At 42.6% G+C, this 22276-nt stretch overlaps 1 long non-coding RNA gene across 3 annotated transcripts in view; it reads left to right on the top strand.

Annotated features, from left to right (window-relative positions):
- Nucleotides 1-22276, top strand: part of LOC146825649 (uncharacterized) — a 208450-nt gene that overhangs the window by 125706 nt on the left and 60468 nt on the right. For 2 of the 3 annotated variants that reach the window (XR_014961897.1, XR_014961895.1), the window contains exon 3: nt 9349-9548. This is a non-coding gene — a long non-coding RNA (uncharacterized LOC146825649). Of the gene's footprint in view, nt 1-9348; nt 9553-22276 lie in introns of all 3 variants that reach the window. The other variant, XR_014961896.1, reaches the window with a different exon arrangement.

Here is a 22276-nt window from a genome sequence, read left to right as displayed (position 1 = left end):
TGAGTAGAAGGAATATATGCGGGTGCCCGGATTGCGTGAGTGCGATACATCGGACAGGGACCAGTGTCTAAGCGAATTGCACATTAGACGATGCTGCGGTGCATGTATGGGGTGGGAAAGAACGGTCCAGCAAGACATAAAGGACTGAATGGAAATCTCCTCCCAAGAGCCATGGGATGTCGCTCCAGCGAGATAATACCCTGGAGAGGCCGCAGAGGAAGGTGCTCTGCTCAACATCGGCGACGTCTGCTCAACATTGGGGGCGTCGACTGAACCAAGTAAGAGGGGCTGCCCATTAAGTTTACACCTAAGGAACCCATAGCGGCCCTCAGTGTTGATCTCCACAACCTCCTCCTCCTCCCCCCAAAGGACTCCTGCCTTCACCCATATCAACGCGCCCCTTGCCAGGGAGGAGAAGTTAGTACTGTACACCTGTCCTTGCCAGCGGCGCCGCAGCCAAGCAGCCTCAAGGCTTGTCAAATGTGTTTCCTGGAGTAAGGCAATGCCAGCGGATCTGCGCTGCAGATAAGTGTATATGGAAGATCTACGCGAGGGGGTATGACTCCCTCTCATGTTTCAGGTGGTAACGGTAATGTATGCCATGAGGAAGGGTTGTAGTGGTGGGACACAGTCAGTAGAGCATTCATGTGGTAGAAGAGTGTGCAGTTTGGCAGCATGTCACTAGGAATAACAGAAACTATTTGGGGAGAACCAAAAATTCGACGTCTAAGTTGTGGAACTTCATGAGAGCGAACTCCCAACAGGAGTTCGCCCGAACAGGTATGCCGAACCATGGTAACTAACACTCAATCAGTCTTTGAATCTGGAGGGGGTGCATGAGTGTGATGTCAAGTCGTGTAGCCTGTCCCTCGGGTGAATAGCATGGGGAGAGGGGAAGTAGAGAGTAATATTGTGCGTAGATGTTGTGATGTGGACACATGTTCTATGTCATCGGTTTGCGGGTAGGTAACCAACCGGCTAATTACTAAATGGGGCGTATGTCGGCCAAATTAGGGATACAGAGCTTATTCAGTGCAGTCAGCTGATAGTGTCTGATGTCTGGGGAGTGACAACAGGGAGGCGAGGTTATGAAGAGCTGCCACCACGTGCAGCGCCTCCTGGCGTTCTGTCAAGATTTGTTTTGGGTCCAGGGCACTAATCTGTGAAGCATGCCGGGGTGTTCCTCCTCCTGTGCCCCTACAGCGACCGTGCCTGCCACATCTGGAAACTGAGGGGTCATCAGATGGTCTGGATGAAGTGGCCAATCCCGTCTCCAACCAGTCCTAAGCGTCGGAGGGTCAAAGAAGCTGGAGGATCCGTCCCTAACCACCCGTAGACGAGCCGGGAACAGCAAGGAGTGGCACAGATTGAGTTCCCACAACTGGCGCTTCACAGCCCGAAGGAGGCCTGCTGCTTCTGCAACTGTGCAGTGTAATCCTGGAAGAACAGGACTACAGCGTTCTGAACAGTAGGCCCCGGATGTTTCCTGATTTCTCTCAGTATTGTCTCTGAAGTTCAACAACCGGAATAGAAATGGTTGTGGGTTAGCTCCAGGATAAGGTGTGCCAGGAGGGACTCTGTGTGCACGTTCCACCACAAATTGGGGGGGGAGAGAACATCCGGTGAAAGCAGCTCTCTCAGCCCGTTCTCCGCATAATTGACCTGGTCCTGCCCTGCTGCACCCTTGGGGAGGCCAATCACTCGCACATTGTTATGGCGTGAGCGTCCCTCTGCGTCGTCCAGATCATCTTCAAGGGTACACACCTGATCCAGCAAATTTTGCAGGGTGGCGGTGTGATTGCAAGATTTGAGCTATAGGTCTGAGAGCATAATTTCAGTTTCGCACACTCTATAGGTTAGTTTCTGATGATCAGCCCTCATGAGCGTAAAGTCTGATACTACTTTGTCTATCCTAGTCTCGAGGGAGGTGCGTGTCTGGTCTAGTGCTGCTCCAATCTTCATGGCTGCTGGGACCAAGTCGACCTTGGCCGAAAGATCGGAGTGTTGAGATTCTGGGAGCTTCTCTTCCCTTGAGGACGACCCTTCCCCAGTATCGTGAAGTGCCACCGCCTGGGGCAGTTTGTATGTAGGGCACAGCACGGATAATGGTTCCGGGCCCCAAAGGGAGGCCGTGCTGTACTATGGTGGGGAGCCCCTGTGAGCCGCTGAATGAGCGACCGGTCTCCAATGCAACCCAGATAAAGGCGAGGATTAACCCACAGGTGACCGCCAGTAGTGAGTGGATCTCACACCTCAGGTAATGGTAAGCAGCCCCACAATCATTGTTGTAGACTCCTACAGGCACATGCATCATCATAGGGTTTTGCGATTCCTTAATAGCGATTATTAAGGAATCGCAATTAAGGAATAGCAAAACCCTATGCATGTAGGAATCGCTAAAGAAATAGCGATTCCCACAAATTCCTTAATTGCGACTAGCAAATTGCGAGTCGCAATTAAGGAATGTCTTCCCATTCATTCCTATGGGCCTCCAGGCCCATAGGAATGAATTAGAGATTGCGGGAGCAATTTGCGAGTACCAGTAGGTACTCGCAAATTGCTCCCGCAATTTCCATGGTGCAAGGGTGTCAAAATGACACCCTATTGCACCCATGTATGTGAACTCTGCACAAATGTTGCATACACACATGCTCTAAGGGCATGTGTGTGGGCAACATGAAACTTATTAAAATGCAAATAAGTGCATTTTTCTAAGTTTTCGCAAATTACCATGAGGTCCAGCCTCATGGTAATTTGCTCACGCTAATAGCGAAATCGCTATTTTGGAAACTGTAATGCATTGCATTTAAGGAATCTCAATTAGGGATTCCTTAAATGCAATCGCTATTTAAGAAATCACAATAATTTGCGATTTCTTAAATTGCGAGTGGCAAGTTGTTTCATGCATCGCAAAAGCTATTTTTGCGATCGCAAACGGCCGATTTTTGCGATTCGCGCCGTTTGCGATCGCAAATAGCTTTGATGCATGTGCCTGCTGGCACCCGCCGCGGCGCCCTCCCGACATAGCAGAGGGGACGCACCAGGGGGACAGGACAGCGCGCCCGCAGATGCTACATGCCGAGAAATAGTGGCTTACGCCTGGTCGGCCCATGTGCCCCAGTAGGGTCCAATATGGAGGGCAAAGGGGGAGGCCTGGACCCGGTCCGGTCCCCAAGCCACCCTTATGCAGGCAGATCCTGACGAGGGTCCATCCCATAGCCCCCAAAGCAAGCCCAGAGTCTGTCAGGAATACAGGGTAGGGGAGGACAACCTGGGCCCGGTACGACCCTCGTGTCGTCTCCCCGCCTCTGTGTGCACTGGCTCATGGCAGCCAAAGGGGGAGACAGAGGTCACTTCACCCTTGATCACTTCACCCCGCCGCTCGAAAGGGCCTCCACTGTCCTCCGCAAGGGAGGGGGGCCTAGGCCCAATCGCCCCCGGGCACCCACCCCAGCACTTCAGACGCACAGCTGGAATGGCACAATGCCAGACTCACCTCCGTGGATGTGGCAGGGTTCTGGCCCAGCAGGCTGATGAAGGCAGACGTTACCTCCCAGCCTCGAGGACTTCTTGAGGCACCCGGCAGATCCAGGGCCAGTCGCCAGCCAGTAGAGCGCTCGGCATCGCTCCAATGCAGGACCCTCAAGGCGCAGCAGAGCACACCCCGAGCTCCCAGGCAGTGGACGACAGGTAGGGCTGGATCGGCGGCCGCAAGTATCGCTTCATTTCGGCGGGACATACGGCATGTCCAGTCAGCACGGTTCCTCATGGGGCCCCAGCCCGCAGCCGCACAGCCCACTCATTGTCAGCCACGGCAGGTGCACCACTTGATGTTCTGATCATTGGGTGGGGGGGGAAGTCAGGCTATAATCTCCAGCATGGGGAAGGTCCCACGGTCAGAACGCGAGCCCCAGCACGGAGAAGGCCGCAACCCGGGTTCCATTAAAATCAGCGAGCCTGGAGCCACGGGGAGCCCGCCATCCGGAGCAGAAACATTTGGGCAGTGCCCACAGTAACAGGCGTATTGTCCAAGTAGAAGTGGCACATTGATGTTGCAGGATAATCAGGGATAGGGCAAGGAGCGGACTCAAAACTCGGCCGCCATCTTAAGCTTCTAGCCACGTCCCCCACTAATTATAAACACTAATAGATTGCAGTGCTTTCTGATATCTTCCCCGATAGACCGAATGTTGTTCTCAAAACGTTGGCTGGAGAAATGACATATAAGAATTTGCTAATTGAGAAGGCAATCTAGCTATGAATTCCAGGTGGGCAGAATTGCAATGTGTCCATCCTTTGTTCCACTTTAAATACACAGTATAGTGTCCAGATGTTGCAGTAGGTCCATCATGAAAAATAATAGCCACTGTTGTACAAGTTCTTCCTGAAATAGATATTTGACTTCCTTTAAAATTTGTAATTTTTGTTTGCAATTTTCTTCCATTTGCTCTACAATGTTGTAACATTAAAATGACATATTTTCCCAATCTTTCTTTATGTAATATAGATAACATCTCTGATCTACAATGTGCACATGTCCTATCCTGATTTGCTGTTTTAGTCAATTTGTTAAAAGGTAGGAGTTGCAGTCTGATATTGTTAAGTATAGGAATCTTTCCTTACATATTTCAGTGGGAGTAAATAAGCAATCATCACACTTATGGTCCCATTTATAACATAGTCCAAATAAGTTATCAAAGTTTATTCCTTCATCTTCTAATACTCTAAGCATGAGCATTAGAAATTCTTGTTCATCTTGTTCTGTGTTTAGAGTAAATGTCAATCAACCAGTACATATATCTAAAAGAAGTTGAATGCCTGAAGGGGTATGTATTTTACTCCTGTCAGTTACCAACTGATGAAATAAATGATTTAGTGCACAACAGAATCTTTTTTCACTATTTCCCATGATTTCATGATGAAGACATGGTCAATGAAACACTTCGTTCAGAATCACATTAGCATAACAGTTGATATCTTAACTGTATTCCAACTGGTACCCTACAATGTCATCATCACTTTCCACTTTTTTTTCTTTACACCTTCAACTTTCTCTTCAATTGTTTTCTTATTTTCAACTTAAGTTGAATGTTTGATGTATGTCCGTTTTGGGCACACTATACGTTTCTCATATATCGGATATTCACCTAAATGAGGAGCATAAGGTCTTCTTAAACAATGGTACTCTCTTATACCATTTGCATCAGCACTAATCTTTTTCTCATCAAAATCTATCAATTACAAACTGTACAATGTTCTTACTCGAGGCTATGCAACGGATGCCATTCCCGCTTTGAACACAGTACCTCCAATATTTACAAAACCTCTATACTTAAACCTTGAGGTTTGTGAATAGTTACTGCATATGCCAGAGACAGAGGAAACTGTTGTCTTTGAACATACAAGTCCCTTACAAGCAAAAAATGTACAACACAGTGACCAATCTGTCTTACTTTATTAATCTGGTCAAATTTTTTAATCAAAATTCTATTTCATCTCTATTTTGAAAATTTACAAAAATCAACAACTTTTCCCATTGCTCCATTTACCAATCTGTTGTACCCTGCACATAGACACTGGTAGCCATGTTGTATATTTCAAGTCTTCTTTATTGGTTCCATGTCAAGGTAGTATCAATCCTAGTCCAGCCAGCTCTAGTCAGGTAATAGCCATGTACCAGCCCCACTAGGAGCAGGCTGCCTTGCTGCTCAGCCCATCTCCAACTGTCACCACTCACCCACACAGGCAGCCATGCATTCCATTCATCACAGTCACACCAACATCCGGTTACCATCTATCACTCTGGCTCAGCAGCTAGGAGGACCTAGGCTGATTACATGTAAATGTAATACTTAGGATATAACATTATCCCTTTCCTTTAAATAGAAACAACAATTACAAATCTAAAGGAGAAAACTATACACAAGTAAGCGGTAATGTTCGTAACTAAGGGATGCAACTAAAAGCAAAACGTCACAAGAGAGTGAACAATACAAATCAAGAAAAGATGGGCACAATACGACACACAAAATGTGCATCAATATCCCTTATCATCCCTCATGAAAATTTATTAAGACATTTCAAAACGTGAAATAAATTGTTAAGTCACAATGTTCAAACGCAGAGAAGCCAAACTAATAGCAACTTCGCCAGAGTAGAAACACTGCGTACCATTAAGAAGGAATAAAATTGTCAGGCAGTAAAAATTACCAAGCAATGATAAATAAAATTGACCAGCAATAATAAATACCAAGCAATAATAAATACCAAGCAAGCAATAACCCCATCCTTCCCCAAAAAAATAAGAAAATAATGTAGTGAAGGGTGGACACACCCCACGACTAACACCCGAGGCCAGAAACAGACAACAAGGGTGAACCAACACCAACAAACACACGTGTACCACAAAATGGACCACATAGAGGGTGCACACAGTGAGGCGCAGGGCGACCTACACACACAACATCTGAAGTGAGGGGCGACTTACACAGGACAGCACGAGATGCGCATGGCGACACACAAAACTGAAACGTGATGTGCGGGACGACTTACACACATACAAACAGACAAAACGTGCAGCGCAAGGTGACTTACCAACACATCAGACCAAAAATGCAGACCAAACGTGCAGCGCAAGACGACTTACACACATTGATCATGACACACATCCACATATGTAACAAAACTACAACACATAGAGGTGGGAAACCTCCCACCAAGACCAGAACCACCATCATGTAAGGGATTGTAAAGTAAATCCCGCCTAAGTGTAAAGAAGCAGAAACTGTGGCGTACAAACACAATGTACCCTTGTACAAAAATTGGGAATGACACCCACAGGTATAAGGGAGATAATCCATATACCTGCCCCCATCTAGGGGTCACAAACTGGGACTAAAACCCAACCTTACCCCTAACCTAAGGGATCAACTGTGATGTCCACCCACTAGGAGACTAGGACGTCACAACCCTTAAACAGAGTAAAACTGTGGCATCATGAAATATGAAACTTTTGATATTACTTGTACCATTCCACATACTGTAAATCACTAGAGAACTATGCCCCACACCAGTGAGCGATCTCTCACCCGAATACAACCACTCTGAGTACACACTACACTTGTGCCCACCACCAGAAACTAGTTAAAACAAACAATGCTAAAACAAGTTTCACACGATAGATGTCTCTGTTATGTTTATCCTTGGCTCTTAAATCAGCATGAAACATTGTGGAAATAAATGTACCTTTTCTCTGTTATGGAAATATTCTGCCACACTGAACGGTGAAATACCTAAGCTACAGGAACCCCCAAATGTCGTAACAGGAAATGAACAAAAGAGCATCCTAACCACATTATCCACAAAACACTGTAAAAGTAGTGCAAAACGGAAACAAAGTCATGAGCACTCCCATGCCATCCTGGACATTACTAAGATACTGTTTGATGTTTGACAAATCTGTGCATATCTGTACATTCTCACCATATTGATATTGACGATGACAAATCTCTCGAAAAACGTCTCTACTGGCTTTGGTCATCAAAAACATCGGCAGGCTACACCAAGTGAAACTAGCTCCGACATACATGAAACAGAATGTCACACTAAATGTCACCACGATGACGATTTGTAGTCACAATCTTGTCTTCATAAACGCTGCGTTGAACTTGTACTTCAATAACCCAAGCTCAACTTGGATGATGCTTTCAAACGCAGCGTGGTTGGCAGAATGAAGTGTGGTTGGCAGACAACCAAAAGATGGCGGCATGTTGCAGACGTCCTGCCGGATGGCTCCAGGCACATCTGTGCATATGGCTTCTTGAGGCAGCAGAATACAGAATACAGAAAGATGCAGGTAAGGCTGCACGCGAGCTGGGAATGGCGCGCGCCTTAATTTTCAAACTACTCAAAAGCGGTTGAACTGGCAAATAAAGCGCAACCAGTAAAAAAAAAAATGTCTCGCCTCACAAAATCACAAGGACAAAATTAGTACATCTGACTCCGTATCCAACAGCATGCGATCGTGCCAATACCTGTACAGAGTCTTTATTAGACATTTGTATAATCCATGCGTGTGCACAGCAGGTGCACGGTGCAGGTGCACGGTTGACGTCAACCACCGTCGCATGCCCCAAAATTTAAAAATCAACGTATTCTTCATGCTCCAATCACAGATGTAGACTCCTTTTGAGATAGTATGTATCCAACATATTAGTTTTGACAATATCAGTACTTTCTGGCTCATACTGTGCTAAGTATTGGATTTCTTGTAAAGATTTCAATACTCTGTCGTGAGGAGGCTAGGCCTAGACTTATCCAAATTATTCCTCTTGACTGTGAATATAAACTGGTTGAGCTCAAGCAATCCGAACATTCATAAGATACTATCTCTCTGTGGCAAAGCATCTTCAAGCTGAAGCTGTACAATTTCTTGCTGAGACTCTTTTCTGTGGAAATTTCTTCCCACATTTTTCATCTCTGACTTTTCAGATTTTTTAATATATGATGTGACGTAACGTGCAACAGCAATTTGAATTGTCTGCAACAAACTGAATATCCATGTTTGCATTCCACATTTTTAAAATGACTGGATTATAGTCATTAATATACTTTGAAGTTTCTGTTTGTCTTAAGTTGTATGTATTCTTAGGAGATTTCTAACGTAGTGTATGTCTTACTGTTGATAAACCACTATTTACTCTTCCTTTAGAAATTATAGGTCGTGGGAATCCAATACAACATTTTGTATAAACTTTTCCTTTACATTTGTATTTCCGTCTGCAGTATTTTCCACATCTATGACTTTGAAACTGTAAAACTTGTTGTCTCAAGCTTTTCTCCTCCTTCTCTTAGAATGGCACGTGTAACATACTGTTCAATGAAAGACAAAACCGCTTCATCACTATCTATTCTAAATGTTGGTGCATTATTTATTCATAATAGCATGTGTATATGAGGAGCACCTCTGGCTTGGTACTCTTTCCACCAAAAGAAATCAGTTACCTCTCCGAGCGTTGGAACGCTTTTATTGCAGATTAATTACATCATAGCTTGAAACCTATTGTTAAAAAATCTGCAGACATTTACAGGATACAAACAACATAGTTCTCCAGCTGTCTTCAGTTCAGTGTTTTTTATATTGGAATTTGTTACTCGAAGGAATTAAATCATCCCACGCATATTCAGCACAGATAAGTGTTAGAAACCATGTAGGTGTACCTAGGTTTCTTAATATGCATTTAAGTTCACCATGACGTTGATACCAATATTCATTGGCCATCAAATTGATTAACTGATATTCTAAATGTTCAGCTCTTTCTTCAACTTTGTCCATGAACTCTTTTGCAGAAACATTTTGAAGATGAACTCCTGTTTTCAATATATGGTTTACTGCATATGAAGGGAAAGACCTATCACTCTCCTACAGAAGATGAAATATATATGGAATGCACTGCCGAAATCTTGGATCTTCACAATACAATCTTGTTGATCATTATTCTGATGCTGGAATCCATACAGCTCACTCATGAAATCGTCCACCTTCTCCAGTAGGTAATAGCTGTGGAAAACAACCAACTTCTAAACTGTTTTTCCATACACTCGTGCTCCTTTTGCAGAGTATGTATTGTATAATGTTCATAAATCTCTTCACTCCTGTTTTTGTCCACTTTTTCAATTTGGCCAGTTGAGATTAGTGTTTCATCTTATAAGCACATTACTTGTTCATCAGCATTTACATTCTTATAATAAATATTATTCTGTACCAGGTATAATATAGCATTTCTACATTTATGAATATCTATAAACTCTTGCCAGATTTTTCTACTCTTTGTTAGTACACCATTTACTAGAATAACTACTGGCTAATTTTCTTCTCTCTCTACACCAACAGTTTTAATGTTTTGTTTTTTTTAAATCTAAAGGTAAGTACACAGCTCTTCCTTTGAGACCTTTTTGTAATTCTATTGGTGCCAGCTTACCTGTTTTAGGCTTCATACAAACTATGGCCTTAAATGGGTGTACAGATTGAATAAGAATAGACTCATATACATTTAAATCTGCCAGTTCCTGAGGAATAGGTACCAACTCTAAGTTGTTATGTCCTGCTCTAGCTGGCATTTTGTTTTCTTCTAATTTGTTGTAACAGTACTTACAAATAACTTGATCACTGGACAACTCAAACTGTCCTTCTACAAACAAATATAGAGAAAATTGCTGCCATTTATTATGGTTTTCTTTTTTACTTTTTAAATATAAATTAACATTCCTAGTTTGACTTGTATAGTGAGTACGTCGACAACCGATACAAACATAGTTTGGTTTTTCAGAGCAAACTGTGTTAAACTTTGTAATTTCTTCTGCAAAATCATCAATACTAATCTTTCTCCTGTTCTTCAACACCTACACTTATCAAACTCTGTTTCTCTACACTCCTCTTCCGAACCAAAAAAACGAAACTGTACATAATCACAAACGTTCTGTACAACTGATAGAGCCTTACAAAAGACCTCAATTCAATCAATCAATCATAGCATTTATAAAGCGCACTACATACCCGCGAGGGTCTCAAGGCGCTGGGGGGGAAGCTGCTACTGTTCAAAGAGCCAGGTCTTGAGAAGTCTTCTGAAGGTCAGAAGGTCTTCGGTCTGCCGTAGGTGGATAGAGAGGGTGTTCCATGTCTTGGCAGCGAGGTGGGAGAATTATATGCCGCCGGCGGTCACTCTTCGGATGCGGGGGACGGTGGCGAGGGTGCGGTCTGCGGAGCGGAGCTGGCAGGTGGGGGTGTAAAGGCTGAGTCAGCTGTTGAGGTATGTTGGTCCGGTGTTGTGGAGTGCCTTGTGTGCATGGGTGAGGAGTTTGAAGGTTATCCTCTTGTTGACAGGGAGCCAGTGCAGGTCTCAGGTGGGGTGTGACGTGGCTGCGGCAAGGGATGTCGAGGATCAGGTGTGTGGAGGCGTTCTGGATGCGTTGAAGCAGTTTCAGGAGTTTGGCCGGGGCTCCTGCATAGTGCGTTTCCGTAGTCCAGTCTACTGCTGACGAGGGCCTGGGTGACTGTCCTCCTTGTTTCGGTGGGGATCCACTTGAAGATCCAGTCGGCGACGGCCTTCATTCCTTTGTGGAGGTTGGTTTTGGCGGTGTGGGGGTCCTTGGTGAGGGAGAGGATCCACTGGGTGTCATCAGTGTAGGAGATGATGTTGAGGTTGTCCCGTCGTGTGATGTGGGCGAGCGGTGCCATGTAGACGTTGAACAACGTTGGGCTGAGGGATGAGCCTTGGGGTACGCCGCAGATGATCTCAGTGGCTTCGGAGCGGAAGGGAGGGAGGCGGACGCTCTGTGTTCTGCCGGAGAGGAATGAGGAGGTCCAGTCCAGGGCCTTCTCTTGGATTCCGGCGTCGTGGAGGCATGTTCGTAGTGTGCGGTGGCAGACCGTGTCGAAGGCGGCTGACGGGTCCAGGAGGATGAGGGCTGCGGCTTCTCCGTTGTCTAGCAGGGTCCTGATGTCATCGGTGGCGGCGATGAGGGCAGTTTCACTGCTGTGGTTAATGCGGAACCCGGACTGGAGTGGGTCCAGGATGCTGTTCTCCTCGAGGAATCTGGTCAGTTGTTTGTCGACTGCCTTCATTTCACTTAAACTTCATGCATGGATTTGTACATAGTAAAGTCTCCTTACTAACTTCCGCATTTCAGAGTGGTGTACAGCTAATATTCTTAAATGATGAAAAGTACTTTGGCACACTTTTCTTGAAAGACAAGCCAGAGAATGACCCTGCAACTTAGTATATTTTCTTATTTCACATGGATCTAGTCCTTGTAACATCTTAATCCGTTTAACACTTTTATTTGCATATTCATGTAAAAAAATTCATAATATGCCAATAGATTCCCGTTGAATACTGCTACAATCCCACTTATATATAGGACCTTGTGTACGCCTCCCTTGAACTTCTTAAGATATTACTTCTTCTACATTACTAGGAACCATTTTTTCCTTTGGAATGGGAGAGCCATCTTTCACCTCATAACATTGACCACTAATATGTACTAATGTGTTCTCTAGAAAATCGCTTTTTTCATTAAGGAAAGGCTCAGTACTGAAGTGTGCTTCCATTCACCAGTAAATCTTTTACAAAAGTTACTTCTGTTAACAAGTATTTTTCTTTTCTCCTTCATAAACACCATTGTTTTATCCAATGTTCGCATTCTCTTCAATATTAATATAAATAATGTTTGTTTCAATTCAAAAGCTCTATCTACTACACTTTCAGTCTGTTGCCTTTTCTTAATATCTGCTGATCTTCTTTTATATATATATTTTTTTAATACGTGTTTAATTACTCTACTTCTAAACATTCTTCTTCTTATATCCTTATAGTCTTTCTGCCTTCTTGTGAAATACGTTTTTTCTATACTTTGAAGTTCTTTCAGCATTACAAATGCTGTTTTGTTTCCAATTTGTTGTTAAACTTTTCTTTTTCTTTTCAATTTTGTCCACATTTTTCATTATTCGCAAAAGAGTTTTAAGAAACCGTTTAGTTCTCTTACCAGAAGATTTTATTTTCCTATATAACCTTGTGTGCATCATCTAATTTCTTCTTTTCACTCTTCAAGTAATACCGTTTTCTTTGTTCTCTTCTCTTTGAATTTTTTTTTTGGCCATCTTCATTTTTTTCTCCGAATAAGTAAATATCTACAAAACAAAGAACAATTTTAAATAGTTTGTTACATCAATTAATAATTTTAAATTAATTACATATTAATATTCATAATAATTGATAAGCAGTTACTTACAATTACATTGCCATTGTCTCCATTACGAATAAATATATAGGATATCTAACTGTGCACATAGGGAAAGCTGTAAATGGTTAAAACGCTGGCAGAAAACTTTTATAAATTACTGTACCCTTTTATTTTCTAAATTTGTGTAGAAGATGTATGCATTACTTTTTGCTCATTATACAGGGCAGGCAGATTTGTAGCTGTGTATTCCAGTACTTCTGTGATCCCTACCTAGGTAAATGATCTAGGCTTCAGCGACTGAATTCTGTAGTAGGACTGTCAACATTTATCCAGCTGTATGATAAGCTACATAGTTTTTAAGTTAGGGTTATCAGCTGCACAACACGTGTGAGAATACATTTAGAAGTAGAGACGTATCTCAAACATGATAGCAAGCACATATTCAAACTTCACAGAGTATGGTTTCCATTTAAAATAGACACATACATTTATGCAGCACCCTTCAGGTGTACCTTTTAAAGACACTTGTAAGGAGTAGGAAATAGATTATTACATCCACTAACATGTTTTTCAGGTGAGATGACGCATGTAAAGAAGTCTATGGGTACTAGAATACCTCTGTTTCACACCACATGCTCTCTAAATGTCTGTAGATGAAGATGTATTCATTACTTTCTGCTTATTATACAGCGCAGGCAGATATTGAACTCTGTATTCACGTGCTTCTGTGACACCTACCTAGATAAAGGATCCGGACTTCTGTGACTGATTGCTGTAGTAGCTCTGACAAGATGTATGCAGCTGTATAATAAGCTACACAGTTAAGTTATGGTTATCAGCACCACCACCAAACGTGTCAGAATACATGTAGAAATGCACACATACCTTAGACATGCTAGCACTCAGACATTCAAACTTGTCGGGCTATGTTTTAATTTTACAGCACTCCCCTCACTATCTACGGCCTAATTGGAATGTTTCTTTCCAAAGACTTATATAGACTACAATACAGGTTCATTACTTCTGCTAACATGTTTTGAACCTTACTTTACTCTAGCACAGGGGTCTCCAACCAGTCGATCGCGAGCTACCGGTAGCTCGCAGGTGCCCTGTCAGTAGCTCGCGATCTGACTTCCACTTTTGTAGCCTATCATTGGCGTTTTGTTTGTTTTTTAGGTCTTTTGAAGTTGCTTCTCTCCCGCCGTAGGAAGCAGCTGCTATTTGAGCCTATCTGGGGCGGGGTGAAGTGGTGACGTCAGCCAGCGCATGGGCAGTGTTTGCTGCCCTCGGAGAACCACGATGCGCGTCTTTTGCTGCATGTCTCCCTTCTATGATCCTGTGCACTTTTGCGGCCGGATCGGCAGCCTTGAAAGCATAATTGGATCTCCATGCTCAAATACAGGAGATGCAGTGTCCGCCACCTTAAGCAGAACCAGACAGACAGCAGGTATGTGGGCAAGAGGAGCTTTATTTTTTTTCAATAGATGCCTGTGCATGCCGTTATTCGAGGCATCTAAAATAAATAAAATATGAGCAGTACTTCAAGCATGTACATTTGGACCGAATTCCTTCCGAATGGCTTTGGCTGTTATGTAGCTCTTGTTGAGCTAAATTGTTCATTTTTAACTCTGCTTTGCCGCCTTATTCTTCGGGTAATAAGACTGAGCATACTATCTCCCCACGTGACTTTCCGCAAGGAGAAACAGAAAATCCAGATTCCTCTCTGGCTCGAGATCGCGGGGTGCCTTTTCGCAATCCGTCCTACTCCTGACACGTGACGGGTCTTATCTGACAGTGTCTTTTGTCAACATCTTTCATTTTGCCGAGCGTGGGGTGCCCTCGCTATATTTTATTTATTATACCCTTTGTTCTCGTTTATTAATTTCCCAAGCTCAGATTTGCTGCTTCGTGGCTCTTTGCTACAAGATAAAGCAAACTTTTAATTAGCCAAACAAATCACTTTTCTTATGATACCAATCGGAGCACGAGGGAAAGGCGAGCTGTTGTGATTCCTGAACAGCAGTTGAGGAGCAATGAGTCCGCGGCTGTCTTTACGGCGGTCCTGCGGTGTGCGGGGTCTGTGAGTGGAGTGGAGAGGAGAGCCCCAGTCTTTGACAGTTCTGCCTCCCCTGGCTCTCATTGAGCAAGCAGCGCCTCTCTGCTGGGATGCAGCAGCCTCTGGGTCTGGCTGGGCTCACTCCTCCCTCCCACCTCCTTCCTCGGCCACATAGGAGAGCGCAGGGAGAAAGGGGCTGGGGCAGGAGATGTCACCTCCAGTGAGAGATCACACCACCACCTGCTGCTGTGAACCAGAGATAGAAAGGCGGCAGAAGCAGATGAGGGGAACCAGGGCTTGTCAATTTTACAGCATTAACACATGGCTCAAAGATTCCCTCCACAACTTTAGGTTCCTGCAGCTGGCACGGCGTGCTAGAAATAATTCATTTTCAGAATCCGAGCATGGAAACTGATGATTTGTTGTGCCATTCAGAAACATTCCACCCACACTGTGCACCGTGCGCAAGGCGCCCATTGATACAGATGAAATATGTGTACAGTGTGCTGCGTAGCATTCAGATCACTTTCCGATCTATGCTGCCTCGTGCCTGTACATTCTAAGAGTAACTATGCACCTTACAAATTGCTATCATCATCTCTCGGGTGCATGTTCCTACCCAACCTTCCTAAGCATATCTTGGTTCCTGTAATCCAGTCTGGACCGGACCCCTCAGACCCCACCTTTCTGTTCTGTTGTGTGTTTTGCACCGTTATTTCGAGGGCCTCCTGCTACTATAAAAATCCTGTTTGTAAAACACAAAACCGATTCTTCCACCTCGCCTCCAGCTTATCAAATTCACATAAAGTACATTTACATCTAGTTTTTGCATCACTCACCCATGCATGGTTTACGTAGGCTCCCAGGTGTAAATTGCTTTTGTCTTAACATATGACTGGAATATAAATTTTATGTGAATCTGGCACTTAAAGTCACCTGAACCAGTGTGTATTTCTACGAATCCTGCATCAAACCTGTTATGGTAGTTATAAACGTATTTTGGTGCCATGCCCAATCTGTCTTTGGCCTTTCTGCTAAGGTAGCTTTTTCATTTACAGAGGCAAACACTTGCCTATTGGTTACTGGAAACCCTAGATACCAATTAATTTCACACAGGCTTTCCAAACATTTAGAGAAGAGAATAAATAAAAGTAGACTTTTTTTATCATTCAAACTCTTTGTATCCCTGTCCTGCACTATTGGTCCACCCAGTCCCTATGTTCTTTTTTTCTATTAACTGATAAGTATCACAATTAGTCTTTGGTATATTATCACACTCTGTTCCTGAATGGTTATGGATCAGTTTATTATCAGATGATGTGGAGTGGATTAAGGATTTCCTGCATCCCAGGTTCACAGTTATATTGTAGTGACCATTTTATTGCTCAAGAACCAACTTTTATAATCGAGCTGGTGAATTGGTTGAAAACATTTTACCAAATGAAATTTAAATATGATTTAAAGTACAAAATTTGATTTTGCGCCCAGGACCAGAAATCCTTAAGCAAAATAATATACTTATTTGCAGCAATGTACACTGTTTCTGTCCATTTATTATTTGATGGGCAGGAAGTGGAGCTATGAGAGTTCAAGAAAAATGCACCTCGTTTCGAATAGGAAGCATATTTTTATACAGCTGTATGTTCAGGACTCAGGTGAGTGTCATGTGATCCACTGACCAGGATTTGAAGATTAAGAGACATTTTTTGAAGCAATAGCTTTTAATCATGAAATAATCATGGTGTCCCACCATCCTGGATGACAATTCTATGATAATGAACTAAGTGGCAAGGCATGTGAACCATACATGTGGAATAGGTTATTATTACATGGACACATTTATGGTCTGTTAGGGGAGAATTTGTACAGTGCAAACCCTGAACTCAGGCATTTCAAGGTCTAGTCCTGTGATAAAGTATAAAAAGTAGGTATGATGTAATAAAATAATTGTATTGCAGCATGTGTTACTTTATACTGCTTACTACCCTGCAAGCCAATCCATGTGTAGGGTTTGTGGTGGGAAAGGTGTTGTCTTTATTTTGTGAGCCTATGTGGGAAGTGTTCCATGTTGTGCATGATGACCACCGAGGTTCGATTACCGAGTTATGGAACGTAGTAGTTTGGTGGATGAAAAGGTGTGAGAGACAGATGTGCAGGTTATGGTTTTTAGTATGATTGCAGTTTTGAACAGCACTGCACGTCCATATGGTTTCTTATGGTTGTAGTCTTCTTAGCTGGTTATGGCAGAGGTCAGGAGTATGCAGTTTGTTGAAGAGGAAAGCCAGAACTTATACCAGGCTCTCTGGTTACATATTGTGCATTGCAGACACTTAATGGGTATCTGTTTATCCCTTGTCAATGAAGCTGCGCGTGAAGAGACTTAGGGAACGATTCACAAGTTGCTTGGCCTTTAGTAGCTCACTATCATTTTCACGGATCAGAAGTAGCTCTCACTGCAGAAAAGGTTGGAGACCCCTGCTCTAGCAGCTTGCTTAGAAAGTCAGACATGACAGTACCAGACTTACACCAAAACTGAAATGTCAACTGTTCTGATACCAATCTTGTAAGTCTCAGTGTCTTTCTAAACAGCTCAGTAAATATCTCTCTACCTTTTACAAGTGAGATGACATCTAAAGAAGACTTAAGGTATTAGACTACCTCTATTTCACCGAGCATCCTCTTAAAATATTTGCAAAACAATCTGTATGAATTACTTGGTGCTTATTATACAGAACAAATGCATATTGAGCTCTGCATTTGACTGCTTTTGTGACACCTACCTAGGTAAGGAATCTATACTTCAGCGACTAAATGCTGAAGTAGCACTGACAAAATGTGTCCACCTGTATGATAGGCTACATAGTTTTTAACTTGGCATCATCAGCTGCACAACACATCTCAGAATACATGTGGAAGTACCGACATACCTCAGACATTATAGCAGTGAGACGCTGAAATTTTAACTGCCTACTTCAAGTGTACCTTTACCGAGACTCATACTGACTTGGATATAGAATAATACATCTGCCGTTATGTTTTAAACCTTACTTTACTTTTCTCTTGCAGTTTCATTATACACTGACAGGTCTCAATGTCAGGCCTATTCAAAAATGAAAGTCTGACTCCTGTCATACCACTCTTGTGAATCTCACAATCTTCCTAAAGAAGTAAAGGAGTGTGTCTGTGCCTTTTTAGAGTGAGAGGACCCATCTAAAGAAGGCTATAGGTACTAGAATACCTCTGGTTCCCACCACATGCTCTCTAAATTTGAGTAGAAGATGATTTATGCATTACTTTCTGCTCAGTATACAAGGCAGGTAAATATTGAACTCTATCCAAGTGCTTCTGTGAAGCCTACCTAAGTAACAGATCTGGTCTGCTACAACTGAAGGCTGTAGTACCCCTCACTTTTGTGCAGCTGTATGATAAGCTTCATTGTTTTTAACTTTGGGTAATCGGCTGCACCACACGTTTCAGAATACATATAGAAGTACAGACATAACTGAGACATACTACCAGTCAGACATTCAAACTTGACAGAGTGCGCTTTCGATTTAAAGCACACACCTCACTATCTATGGTCTACTTGCAATTTACCTTTGAAGACCGTTATATTGACTAGAACACAGATGAATACATCTGCCAACATGTTAAGCCTCACTTTACTCTATCAGTTTGCTTAGAAAGTCAGAGACGACAATACCAGACTTAAACCAAAACTAAAATGTCAACTGTTCTGATACCACTCTTGTGAGTCTCAGTGTCTTTCTAAACAGCTCAATAAGTATCTCTCTACCTTTTACAAGTAAGATCAACATCTAAAGAAGCCTACAGGTATTAGACTACCTCTATTTCCGAGTGCATCCTTACAAAATAGTTGTAAAAGAATCTGCATGAATTACATGGTGCCTATTATACAGCGCAAATGCATTTTGAACTCTGTATTTGACTGCTTCTGTGATCTCTCCCTAGGTAAGGAATCTATACTTCAACTGAATGCTGTAGTAACTCTGACAACATTTGTCCAGCTGTATGATAAGCTACATAGTTTTAACTTGGGGTCATCAGCTGCACACCATGTGTCAGAATACATGTAGAAGTAGAGACATACCTCAGACATGATAGCAAGCAGATATTCAAACTTGACAGAGTACACTTTCTGTTTAAAGCAGACACCTACATTTATACGGCCTACTTCTAGTGTACCTTTCCAGAGACTCATATGAACTAGCATATACAATAATACATCTGCCAATTTTTTTTAAACTTAACTTTTCTCTTGCAGTTTCATTATTCATGGACCGCTCACAATGTCAGGCCTACGCAAAAATGAAAGGCTGACTCTTCTCATGTCACTGTTGTAAATCTCAGCATCTATCTCAAAACATCAATGTGTTTGTCTCTGCTTTTTTGTGGTGTCATGATAGATCAAAAGAAGCCTACAAATACTAGAATACCTCTGTTTCACACCACACGCTCTCTAAATTTGTGTAGAAGATGTATGCCTTACTTTCTCCTCGTTATACAGAACAGGAAAGTATTGAACTCTGTATCTGATTGCTTATGTGATGCCTACCTAGGTAAGACATCCGGGCTTCTGCAACTGAATGCTGTAGTAGCACTGACAACATTTGTCCAGCTGTACGATAAGCTACATGGTTTTTAAGTGAGGCTCATCAAATGCACAACACGTGTCAGAATACATGTAGAAGTAGAGACATACCTCAGACATGATAACAAGCAGATATTCAAACTTGACAGAGTACACTTTCCGTTTAAAGCAGACACCGACATTGAAAACGGCCTACTTAAACGGTACCTTCTAGAGACTCATATGAACTAGCATATACAATATTACATCTGCCAACATATTTTAAACCTCACTTTTCTCTTGCAGCTTCATTATACACTGCCAGCTCACAATGTCGGGCCCAGGCAAAAATGAAAGGCTGACTCTTCTCATGCCACTCTTCTGAGTCTTAGCATGTTTCTCAAGAAGTCAATGAGTATGTGTCTGCCTTTTTATGCTGAGATGACACATATAAAGAAGCCTATAGATACCTCTGTTGCACACCACATGCTCTCTAAATTTGTGTAGAAGAAAATCTGCGGTTTGCTTTCTGCTCATTATACAGGACAGGTAAGTGTTGAAGTCATTCATTTCATAAGGCTTTATTCGAACATTTAAGTAAGTTCATAAAAGCACACAATACAACCGAAATTTGTTACAGATACAGAGGCAGAAAAATTCATCGAGATAAAAGCATTTAAAAAAGCATACTTTTTCTAGCATTAATGGATTTAAGAAGAAAAGTAGCATTATAAAAACATACTACCAGATGATGTAAATTAAAAAGTAGACACATACAGTCACGTATAGTTCTGACTTCAAATTTTAAAAACAGGGGTTTCAAATAAGCTATCCGAAAGTGTTTATACAATTGACAAAGCAGAAGAAAGTGCACAGTGCTTTGGGAAGTGGAGTTATCACATAAACATGGACCAACGGGATGTAAATTCATAATCGGGAAGGCAACAAGGTTGTGGACAACTCCCATTCTAAATCTGGTCAACACAAACCGATGAGCCTTCCAAGTTATTTGAGACAGATAGGGTTGAAAGCCCACAACTTCATTTAAATCATGATAAAAAGTATAAGATGAAAGATTGGAGCTGTTCTGATGTCTCTTAATTGCAGCCTGTTGTAAAAAACACTGCTTGAGATCAGTTTTAGACAACATATCTGCCCCGTGATGATCCGCTAGGATGTCGATGTTAAGGACAACCCGAAAGCTATCAATAACATACTTCAACCACGGGATTCTTAAAAAATGGTCCAAAGTAAGACAGTCAGAGATGATAACTCTACACAAAGAAGTCTCTTCTTTAATCCAAATGGAGCGCCATAGGAGCAAAGGTCTAAGGGGGGTCAAATCGGAGAGATGGCAAATACCCAATTCGTTGTGCACTAAGGTGTTCGAGACAGAGCTTGGCAAACACAAAAGTTTTTTCAAAAATGCGTTCTCTTCAACCTGAAGAGAACCTGCCGGGGCATAGCCCCATATGCCTGCTCCGTACAATGCAATTGAGACACCCCGTGACTGGTAAATTTTCAGCATGTCGTTTATCCGCCTGTCTCCTAATTTGGAAGCCATAGTAAAAATACCAAAGGCACTCCTGGCCATTTTAGACCGTACATTCTTGAATTCAATTGCCCAGGTGTTTTTATTTGAAAAAGTAACCCCCAAATATGAAAAATTATTAACAACCTGGACCTTTTGACCCTCTATGAAAAAAGAGCGTTGTTTCTTTCCAATCCTACGGCCGCATTCCATAACATAGGTTTTGGATTTGTTTAAAACTAGCTTTCTGCTTTTGATAAATTGCATAAAACCATCCAACAATTATTGAAGACCGTATGGTGTACGTGAAATTAAAACCGCGTCATCCGCGTAGAGTAACACGGGAACATATTCATTATTAATTTTGGGTGCATCCACTGCCAGAGATTTAAGGAAGGATTCAATTTCATTGATAAAAAGAATGAAAAGCAATGGGGCTAGCACACAGCCCTGACGAATTCCACGCCCAATCTTAAACATAGATGTACATTCGCCTTGTGACCCAAAACGGACACAGGCTCTTAGTTTAGAATATAGGCATGCGAGAAAGAAGATAATACCCTCTGGGGCCCCCATTTCTAACAGCTTTTCCCAAAGAATGCCGTGGTCCACCAGATCAAATGCACTACTGAGATCCGCAAAACAGAGGTAAATAGTGCGAGTCTTTGCCAGGGTATATTTACCAACCAACAGTTCTAAATTTAAACATTGCTCTATCGTTCCGCGACCCTTCCTAAAGCCAAACTGGCTCTCTGCTAAGATGCCATTTTCTTCGGCCCATTCCTCCAATCTCACCATGAGCACTCGGCTCATGACTTTAACAGAAGAGTCCAACAGGGAGATTGGTCGGTAATTCTTGGCTTCCCCGCGATTACCTTTCTTGAATATTGGGATTAAAATGGATTCTTCCCATGTCGGGGGCATCTTATTACTGACAGCTGCGTTAAAAATATTAGTAAGCAGGGGCCCCCAAATTTCTGGGACCAATTTATACACATCAATTGGGACCCCGTCTGGGCCTTGTGCTTTCCCCCCCTTACTGTCCCGTATACTATCTAAAACCTCTTGAACCGTAAAATTTAATGGGATATGCGGCCATTGTTTCCCTGAAATTTGCGCTCCACCATCAGGCTGGAAAATTTTAGAAAAATGCGTAATCCAATCTGCCTGCATAACATAGGAGGTTAGTTCTGGGATTTTGTCGTCTTTAAGAAATGGGGAGTTGACAGTTTTTCCAAAATAGGGAACAATTGTTCAATTCAGCTGCCATGGACAAATTTTCCCAGGCCTCTTGCCGGAGTTCTACTTTCTTATTTTTAAGGGTTACCTTGTATCTGGTTCTTAGATCTATGACCAG

This window comes from Triturus cristatus, chromosome 5_2 (genome assembly GCF_964204655.1).
Source record: "Triturus cristatus chromosome 5_2, aTriCri1.1, whole genome shotgun sequence".
NCBI lineage: Eukaryota > Metazoa > Chordata > Amphibia > Caudata > Salamandridae > Triturus > Triturus cristatus.
Note: the sequence above shows the minus strand (reverse complement) of the source record. Positions and strands in the feature narration are given on the sequence as shown.